Genomic DNA, 10,717 nt, shown 5'->3' with positions numbered 1-10,717 from the left:
TGAAAAGTTAAAATGAAATTCAATAGCTGCAATTCTTTCAACAAATATTTATATTATTTATAAGATTTATTGCTATATAGAAAGAGAATAGGGGTCTCTGAGTCACATGGCCTACATGAGGGGGAGTGGATGCTGGAACAGATTCAGAATTAAGTAGAAGAGGGGTTGAGGTTCTGTAGGCAATCAGAGTGTCATGGAAGAGCAACTTCAAAATTATAATGGGCTTAACTTTCACCAATGATCCCAAGTGAAACAAAGATGCTAAAGGAAAGATTATTTTCCTAGGAAGACATGCCAAGACACTGTACTGTGTTATGCCTGTGACTATTAAGGAGGCTAAGAAGGATGGACTTATAAAGAGGCCATTCCATTAAAAACAAGATAAAACACTTTCTTTTCAAGTATGGTGTGAGAGAAAAAGAAATTGGCTAAGAGACAGTAGCTAGGGAGGAAAAAAAAGAGAAAGAAAGAAACAGCCGGGCACAGTGGCACATACCTGTAATCCCACAGGCTCGGGAGCCTGAGACAGGAGAATCACGAGTTCAAAGCCAGCCTCAGCAGAAGCGAGGCGCTAAGCAACTCAGTAAAATACAAAATAGGGCTGGGGATGTGGCTCAGTGGCTAAGTGCTTCTGAGTTCAATACCTGGTACACCCTACCACCTCCCACCAAAAAAGAAAGAAGAAAGAAACAGAAGGCAAGAAAAAGCTTTCAAGGCTTCTGGCCCAGAAAGCTACTCTCTCCACAGTATCTTTGGCTTCTGGCAATTCTATCAGTAAGATGTTACCTTATAAAATACTCACTGTAAGCCTGCAGGTAGGAGCTCAGCTCAGTTTCTTTTGACTGTGAATATTTGTGTTTTTCAAAATTTTATAATTTTTAAAATACAGTTTTCTGTATATAAACATTCTTTTTATTCAATGTATTTTATTAAGGCCTAATTTAACTACAATAAAACTCATCAATATCAATTTTGATGAGTTTTAAAGGCATAAAGTCTTGTATCCATCACCCCTATTGATATATAAAACACACTCCCCAAAAGTTCCCTCATATCCCATTTTTTTTAAGAGAGAGAGAGAGAATTTTTTAATATTTATTTTTTAAAAAGTTTTCGGCGGACACAACATCTTTGTTTGTATGTGGTGCTGAGGATCGAACCCGGGCCGCACGCATGCCAGGCGAGCGTGCTACCGCTTGAGCCACATCCCCAGCCCCCTCATATCCTTTTGATATGCACTCTTTAAAATGTGGCCTTAAGAAATTTGCCATCCTCAACTCCCCATATGGACTCTAATTAGATTGCATCAAAATAGGTAATTCCATAGCCTTTGCTGGTGAGTGGCTCAGGAATAAATGTGAAAATCTAATTCTGACCTAGGACAAGATTGCTATAGACTTTTGGGAAAGAACAGCCACCCTCTTCCTGTCCTGAGGGAGTAATGCTTATCTAAAATAAATAAACAAATAATTTTTTTAAAAAGATCGAAATAGATAAATAAAAATAAACAATTAGAAAGCTGAACAAAATTCGTGAAGGGACTGTTTTTGGACATCACACAGCAGGCAGTGTAGGATGGGGCTGTGATCCTGTTGTCCACTCTTAATTTCTGCCCAGAGGTATGAGCCAAGCAGAGGCTAGTTTACAGAACTGGGAAGAGAGATATCAGAATCTGGGAAGCTGAGCAGCTAGAATTTATGAGGCTGAGTATCAAAGAGAAGTGAACTGAACTAAGCAGAAAAAGAGTGGCAGAAATATACATCAGATCTGGCAGATTCCCAGAGGCCACGTGACTGGTCAAAGAACAACCTCAATGAAAAGAACAAATATCAGGTTGTTATAAGTTGAGTATCTACTGGGAATGTTTAATTGTGATGAATTAGCTGAAACATTCAACAGGAACCCTAGAAAGGCCACATATCACCATGTGTTCTTTAGCCTCCCCTAATGATATTCCAACTTAATTACTGAACTTCGTGTTTTAGTTTTTCCTCCATAATAAATAAGCAGCTCTTGTAAATATCAGAAGTGTTTTTCCACACTTAAATAAAATTATAAGATTCTTAGAGTGATACAAATTCCCAATACAAAGAAAAAGAAATATGAATAGATTAATATCTATTAAAGAAATTTAAGTCATAATTTAAAACTTTCCTAAAAAGAAAATGGCAGTCTCATTTTCTGGATTCATCTAGATAGATAATTGCATAAAAAAGAAGGAAGATATAACATCAATCTTATACGAACTTTCTTAAGAAACAGGAGAGAACACGTTTCAAACCATTTCAGGCCAATATAATCCTTACACCAAATCCTGCCAAAAACATTACAGACTAATAATCCTAGAAAACTACAGATTAATAATCCTCAAAAATATACATGCAAAATTGTTCACAAAATATTTAAAATTTGAATACATAAATATAGAAAAGTAACACATCACAACTAGTAACTCTTAAATCCATTTTGCATGAACACAAAGTGGGTTTAACAGTTTTAAATCAATCAATATAACTTACTATATTATCAAATAATCAGATACATAAAGGCATGTAAATAATAGATACATAAAAAGAATTCAACAAAATTTTACATTAATTACCCTAAAAACTCTCAGGAAAAAAAAAAAGAAAAAAAAAACACAACCTGATAAGGGACATTTACAAACAAATTACTGTTACCTAATTCTTAAGTCAGAATAAATAAATATGCTACTACTAAGATCAGGAAGAAACTAAGTTATGATGTTTTTTCATCATAGTAAATGTCCCAGCTAATACAATTGATAAGAAAGAAGGTTGCAAAGAAAGAAAGAAATTTTTTGTCCTTGATGGAGGATTGACATTAATTACTACATAAATAAATTCTACAGAATATACAAGAAAAAAACAACTAGAACTACTAAGTAAATTTAGCAAGAGTTCAGGATGCAAAGCCCATATCCAAAATCAATTCTATTTCTATATATTAACAATAAAATAATTGAAAAAAAGAATCTTAACAAAAACCAATACTTTTGAAAGTATCAAATAAATATAAATTACTTAGGTACAAAAATTCACGTAAGACCTAGACTAAAAACTGTGAAAAAATGTTGACAGAAACCAAAGATGATGTATATAAATAAAGATCTATACCATGTTTTGGGTTATGATATTTAAGATATAGATTCTCTATATCTCTAAATTTATCACATTATCAACCCAAGCTCCAGCAAGATTTTTAGAGAAATTGACAAGGTGATCCTAAAATGTATATGGAAATATAAAGGAGCTAGAATAGGAAAACAATTTTAAAAATAAAGAACAATTTTGAAGGACTTACACTTTTTAATAACAAGAGTTATTATAAAGCTAAATTTATAAGGACAGTATTCTACATATAGACAAATGGAAAATAGAGAAATCGACTCACACATACATGAGTATATCATTAAAACACAATTGTTTTAAATGAAGATGGAAAAATAATGCAGTCTTTCCACCAAATAATGCCAGATATGTTATGAATATTCATAAACAAAAATAAGTAGCCTCCTAAAATCAAACACAAAAATAAATTTATAAGCATATAGCAACTGGTACACAAATATTTTTAAAGTTCTACTTTATAGTAGCCAAAAGATAGAAACAAGTTAAATTGACAGATGAATGGTTTAACAAATTTGGCATTTCCACACAATAGCATACTGCTAAACAGTAAACAGGAATGAAGTATTGATATATATCATGACATGTATGCATCTCAAAAGCATTACACTAAGTAAAGGAAACCAGACACAGCAAACTGAATGATCCCATTCACACAAAATGCCAAGACAGGCAAAACTAATTCGTAGTGACAGAGATCAGATTAGTAATTATCCAGGCTTCAAAGTGGGATGAGGAGATTGCCCAGAAAAGACCTCAAAGGAATTGACTAGGGGCGAAAGAGCTGTTTTATATCCCAGTTGAAGAGGATAAATACATTTGCCCAAATTCATTGAACTTAAAAAATGAATGAAACTACATGTAACTCATATCTCAATAAAGTTGCATTTTTAAAAACAAATACTTTAAAAAAAAACAAACCACTGAATTGTGCTTTCACTGGATTCAAGACTTAGCAATAAAGTTAAACGTAATTAAAATCAGAAAAGTAATATAGTTCTTGTCTATGCAAGGGGCCATAGAATTTCTAATATGGACCAAGATTTTAAAATGCAACTCTTTCCTCTAAGAATTTGAGTTACCATTTTTGAGATTTCAATTGATTTATTCCCTCAAGTACAATATGAATAAGTATTTCACACTACTGTGTTCATGGAAGATTGTTATCCTTGGCCTTTGTGGGTTCTCCCTCTTATTACTTATTTTCACCCTAGATGGACACTACCATTTCCCAATACTCACCAGCAGAGAGAGCCACTTGAAAGGTTTAATTTATGTACTGATTATGCTTTTACATCCCACAAAAAGTTCATTGTTTTATGTGTTTCTAGTTTTTTATTTATGTACTTTTTAAATTTATCACAAGATTTCAGATCAGGTAGCCATATGTAGATTTACTTTGTTGCTTTTGATGCTATTTTCTCTACAGCATAAATTTCTGTAGTTTGGTCCCCCATATTTTATTTACCCATTGTTATGGTTTAGATATGTATGAGACAATACAAGAATGTTCAGAGGTGAAATAATTAGTGTATGAGAGCCATAACCTAATCAGTGGGCTAATCCACATTGATGTGGATTAACTGGGTAGTAGCAAGAGGCAGGTAGGGTGTGGATAGAGGAGGTAGGTCACTAGGGAGTGTGCCTTTGGGGTTTACATTTTGTCCCTGAGGAGCAGAGTGCCCTCCCCCACCCCATACTGTGTGTGTGTGTGTCTCTCTCTCCCCCACTGCCCTGGCCCCCTAGTTGGCATGTTCTGAGCTGCTTTCCCCTGCCACATGCTCCCATCATAATGTTCTGCCTCAGCTTGGGCCCAGAGCTATGGAGTCAGCAGGTCATGGACTAAATCTCTAAAACCATGAGCCAAAATAAACTGTTTCCTCCTTTAACTTGTTCTTGTCTGGCAATTTGTTCATCACAACAAAAAGCTGACTAAAAGAAACTGGTACTCAGAGTGGGGTCCTTGATGTAACTAAACTGACCATGTGGTTTAGAAACCTTTGTTGCTGGTTTGTGGGAGGAATTTTTAAAAGTTTAGAGAGCAACTGAAAAAGCTATATAATATTATAAACATAGCTTAATGGGTGATTCTGGTGGGAACTCAAAAGATCAGAATGCTGATAGGACTGTGGACAAAGACAGGGCTCATTAGGTGTCAGAGAAGACATTATTGGAAATTGGACTAGAGGCCATTCATGTTATATTTTGGCAAAGAAGTTGTCTACATTTTGCCCATGTCCTGAAACTTTCTGTGAGATTGAATTTAAAGGTGATGGACTAATGAATCTGGTAGAAGAAATTTCATGGCAGAATACAGTTCAGGGTGTGGCATAGGTCTTGTTGGCAGCTTTTAGCCAAGTTTACTGTGATAATCAGTAGCAGAAAGAACAGAAGATTTGAAAAACTTGCAGTTTGGCCAGAAAAGTGCAAGTAAAACTGAGGCTAAGGAACTTGTTAAGAAATTATAGAAACTAAAGAAATGCTAAATACTTTACACAGATACAATAGGAAGGATGAGGGCATCTTAGGAATTGGCAAGACCATGTGCATCACAGGCACAAGGGTATGAAAGTAATTACTCCTTTGAGAAGAAGCCATGAGGGAACCTACTTGCACAGGGGGCCTAGGAAGTTGTTTCACTGTGCTTAGCCACCAAGAGGCTGCTGTTGCCAAGGTCCCAGGAGGCTTGGCTACTGCTCCAGATGTTGGCAGACCTTGGCATCAACCCGAATCACATGGTGCTGGTTATGCAAGAATGCAGAATGCTGGAGTTATGGGGTCCTAGAAGATTCCACCAAGATTTCAAAGGAAGGCCTGGGAGGCCAGACAAGGTGTAGCATGGTTGGAATTCCTGCAGACTGGCCCAGAGGGTGATGCATGAAGGCAACCAAAGTTGCAGTGGAGCCTCCAGAGATTAAAGATGCCAGTTACATGGAACATTTGATGAGAAAAGCTGCAGGAATTGAGCAGAGACAGGCCAAGAGAGAGGCCATGTGAGCTACAATCAGCAAGGCCATAAAGGAGGAGGTACATAAGCCCTTTGGAGAGAATATCATGAAATTGGATGTGGAGCTATGGGACTTATTTTTCACAGCTATGTTTTTATCTTGCTTTGGTTCCATCCCTTCTTTCTATGTCCCTATTTCTCCCTTGTGGAATGGAAACATTTATTCTGTGCTGTAAGAGATTTTGGACTTGGACTTTTGGGCAGTGCTGGAACTGTTAAGACTATGGTGACTCTTGAAAATAGACTAACCATATTTTGCATTGTGAGATGGACATGAGTTTTCAGAGGAAAGGGGCAGAATATTATTAGGTTATGATAGTCATAACCTAATAAGTGGATTATTAGTGGTAATATGGATTAACTAGGTGGTAACTATAGGCAGGTAGAGTGTGGCTGGAGGAAGTAGATCACTGGGGGTGTGCTTAAGTTTTCTATTTTGTACCTGATGAGCAGAGCTCATTCATGTTTTCTCTCCCCCTTCCCCATCCCCTCAACTTCCTGGTTGCCATGTCCTGAGCTGCTTTTCTCTACCACACACCCTTCTGACACAGATCTTGGGCCCAGAGTTATGAAATCAGTCACTATGAACTGAATCTCTGAAACCATGAACCTTCTTATTTATGTCAGGTATTTCATTCACTGTGACAAAAAACAGACTAAAACATTCATTACCCTGGTGATGACCATCTAGATTGCCTCTGAATTCTAACAGTGATGGACATCCTTATAGTTGCTTGTGTAGTAAATTTATTGTGTGATACATCCCCAGAAATGGGATTGTTGCTTCATAGAGTATAGTCATACTTAGGCTTTGAGCTTAATTTTCTAGAAATCTTACACCAGGTTCTGTTGCCACAGGCAATGCATTGTGTATCTTAAACTTAAGCTTATTTAAAATGTACTCTAGCACTGTTGAAATATTAACTTCATTTTGTTTCTGCTTACTCCACACTCATAAGTAATAAAGGGAAGACATTGTTAATCCCCCACTACCTAGGAGGTCTGGAGGGTTTTGATTTCTAAGGCCTGGATTTTTCTTAAGGTCTAAGGAAGAGTATATTAAAAGAAAAAAACAAGAAACAAGCAATGGTAGTTCAGAATCTACAATTAAGCAAGTAGCTGAGGAAGAAGAGAAATTTTTAGGTCCTTTCTGCTTTTCATCAGTGGGGTCATGAAACTTTCTTCCAAGTCAGAAAGCAAAAGAAAAGATTCTACCTAACATCTTCTAGTTGGTTCAACATAGGATTCTGAGTTAAAAAGCTACTATCCACAATAAATGTCATGGCATTGCTAATTTATTTAAGTGAAGAATCCTCTTCTGTGATTTCCCATCCTTGCTTAGCCAGCTAAACTTTGCCTGAAGCAGAGAGCATGCTGGTAGTCACTAGACTATTACTAATAGTAGTGGGTTTAGCTCATTAAAATGATTTTAGAGCTTCTCAGTACAATAAACACGCCATGATGTTGCTATTTCTACATTTATTTCTTTGGGATATCAACTAGAAAGGCTAGATTAGATTATATAGTAAGTGACTGCAGCTAAGCTAATGGCAATGTGAAGAACCGTGCCCTCCTAAACTTCTGCTACATTCTCAATAGGTGGGAAATGATGGAATTCTTTAGTTAGTCAGATTGCATTCTCCAAAGGGAAGATACTTATCCACTCCGAGTCTTGGCTTTCTTGTCAGTAAAGTTAGAGCAGTAATGCATATGCTACAGAATTATTGTTAATAATTAGAGGCAACATATATCTAACACACAACGCATTTGAGAAGTGATTGATAAATGATATGTTAATATAGCTCTCAGAAGATTGAAATAAATAAAATCTCTAAGTAAAACACAAAATAGGGCTGGGGATGTGGCTCAGTGGTTGAGTGCCCCTGGGTTCAATCCTCAAAAAAACATAATAAGATAAAAATAAAACCTAGACATAAACAGACACTCAATTTATCTTAAATCAGTGTTGTCAAATAGAACTTTTTACAACACTGGCAATGTTCTATATCTACAGTAGTTATTGCACATCTAGCTATTGACATTTAACTACTTGACATAGGAAATGAATTTCTATTATTTTATTTTAAATTTAAATTAAGTTCAAATTGAAATTTAAACAGCTACATATACCTAATGGCTACTGTAGTAAATAGCAGTTCTAACCACTAATAGAATGCATAATTCTTATGTTGATAAATATTTAACATATTAAATATAAATATATTACATATGAATATTTTATTACATTATTTGATTCATCCCTCAAAGGAGGAGAAAAGCAACACAGAACAAATGAGACCAAAAAAAAAAAAAAAAAAAAAACAGATATCATAGTGGTCAGTCTATACTCAAATATATCAGAATGATGTTAATTACAAAAAATAATTTAGAAAAATAAGGATTGTCAGACTGAAAAAGGAAACAAGAACTCTATGCTGCTTATAATCACTACACATTTAACTCTGGAAATTCTTTAAATACTGCCTCTCCTCTGCACTCTCTTTTCTCATCCTCTAGAATACTCAAATATTAGATATATGTTCAACCCATTCAGCCCACCTCTATGTCTCAACCTTTTTGCTCTATTTTTCCAATTTCTTTATATTTTTGCTGAATTTTAGATTTCCAACTTTGCTTTCCAGTTCAACAATGCTTATTTTAGATATGGCCTACTTACTGTTTGACCTACTCAATGAGGTTTTTATTTCAATGATTTCATTTCTAGGAGTTTTTTTCAATTACTTTTCAAATTCATGTATCCTTATATCATAATATCCTATTTCTCTATAATTTTTATTTCTACTTTTTCACTTTAACTGTGCTAAGCACAGTAACTCTATAGTACTTTTGAGATTGTCACAGGTCCACAAGCTCTTGAAGTTCTAATAGTCCTGTTTGCCATGTTTAATTGTGCTCTGTCATAGTCAATTATTTTCTTTTATGATTTACAAATTTTGCTCACAAGCTCTACTTGAGAGTCCCCTATTGGATGGACTGCTGCAAGGGCAGTCACAGAAGGGTTTGCTTGTGATGAACACCCTAGTGTCCATGTTCAAATTCTAGGGAGATCATCAAATGGGACCTCACACTGGAATATGGAAAAGATTTGGAGCTTTGGTTTTTCAGAGAAGATTTTCTTTCTTTTATTTATTTTTTTTATTTTATTTTTTATTTTTTTAGTTTTCTAGTTCCCCTGTCACTGAGAGACAGCAAGTCTTAAGATCCTGCCTTGATGCAAGAATGTCAGCTCTGACTTCCTCACACAAGTCAAAGCCTTGTCTTCTTCTCCCCGGTGGGCTTTAAAAATACAGACCCTAATTCTTAGTGGTTATATCTGATCTAAAGCTCCCCCTAGGCCATGGCAGTATTGTTCATTTTGTTGGTCTGGCTTTAATTAGACAAGATACAGCCATACTACAATGAGATTCTCTTACTGCCATGCAGTAACTCATTTTATTGTTCTGGCTTTATTTTTCTCTTTCTTGCTACTAGTGACATCTCCCTTATAATAATAATTTTTGTTAGTTATTTATCCATATTTTCTATGTGGCTGTAGGGTATGAGAAGCTTTGACTCCGCCCACCAAGCTCCCAGAACTACCCTATGATCTCTATACCATGCTTCCTCCTTTTTCTGCCTCCACTCCTATTTGTTCAGATCTGTTTGCCCATGCTGCCTTGGATCTAAAGGCCTCATTATCATACACAAAATTTCCAATAATATGTATTATTTTTAATAGGCTTTCTAAAGTTCTGTGAAGCCACGGAGGTAAGAGAATCTCATTGTAGTGTGTATTGCCATATGCATCTTATTTGCACCAACCATCATCTTCATTCTTCTCAACAAGACTCCTTCATTCTCTGATTTTTCCAAAAGCCCATGTGCTCAGATGTCTTCTTCCTGAGCATGCACAGGAAGGCTGGTTCTCTTCATTGAAAGATGGCCTCACCTAGCCCAAAGCAGATCTATTTTCCTACTCCATGGAAATTCTAGGGGAATGATATTTTCTTGTCTCTTTAGACTCTCATCAATCATGCAGAAGAGGACAGAGGCAAGACTAAACAATACCACATTACCAAATATTTTTTTTTATTTAGAAAACTGCAGTTAATCCATAAAAAAAGAAACTAAGAATCAACAGATTTAAGAATTGTTTTGACATTCATACACACACACACACACACACACACACTACATAATGTGTCTATTAGATCAACAAAAATTTATTAAGCACTTAATAAGCAATATTCTATCTTATAGGAGTATAATTAGAAACAAAATACTTAACTTCATTTAATTGCCTCCCTTTCCTCCTAAACGATAAATTTTAGGAGGACAGAGCTGTATTTTGTTTATTCACTATTGGACTCAAACACTTAGCTCTGTGCTGGCACTTAATATTTGTTGACTGAAATGACAGATCATATTAATACACATAGGGATGATGTTACAAGATAATAGCCTAAAGAGAGGCTGGGTATTTAGCTTAGCAGTAGACTACATACTTTGCATGTATGGGACTCTGAGTTCAATCTCCAGTACCAGAAATTTAAAACAAAAC

Source organism: Marmota monax, unplaced genomic scaffold (assembly GCF_021218885.2).
Source record: "Marmota monax isolate L192 unplaced genomic scaffold, Marmota_monax_Labrador192_F-V1.1 WCK01_AAM20220418_F8-fsc00135, whole genome shotgun sequence".
In the NCBI taxonomy this organism is placed as follows: domain Eukaryota; kingdom Metazoa; phylum Chordata; class Mammalia; order Rodentia; family Sciuridae; genus Marmota; species Marmota monax.
The sequence above is the reverse complement of the archived record's forward strand: the minus strand, read 5'-3'. Positions refer to the sequence as shown.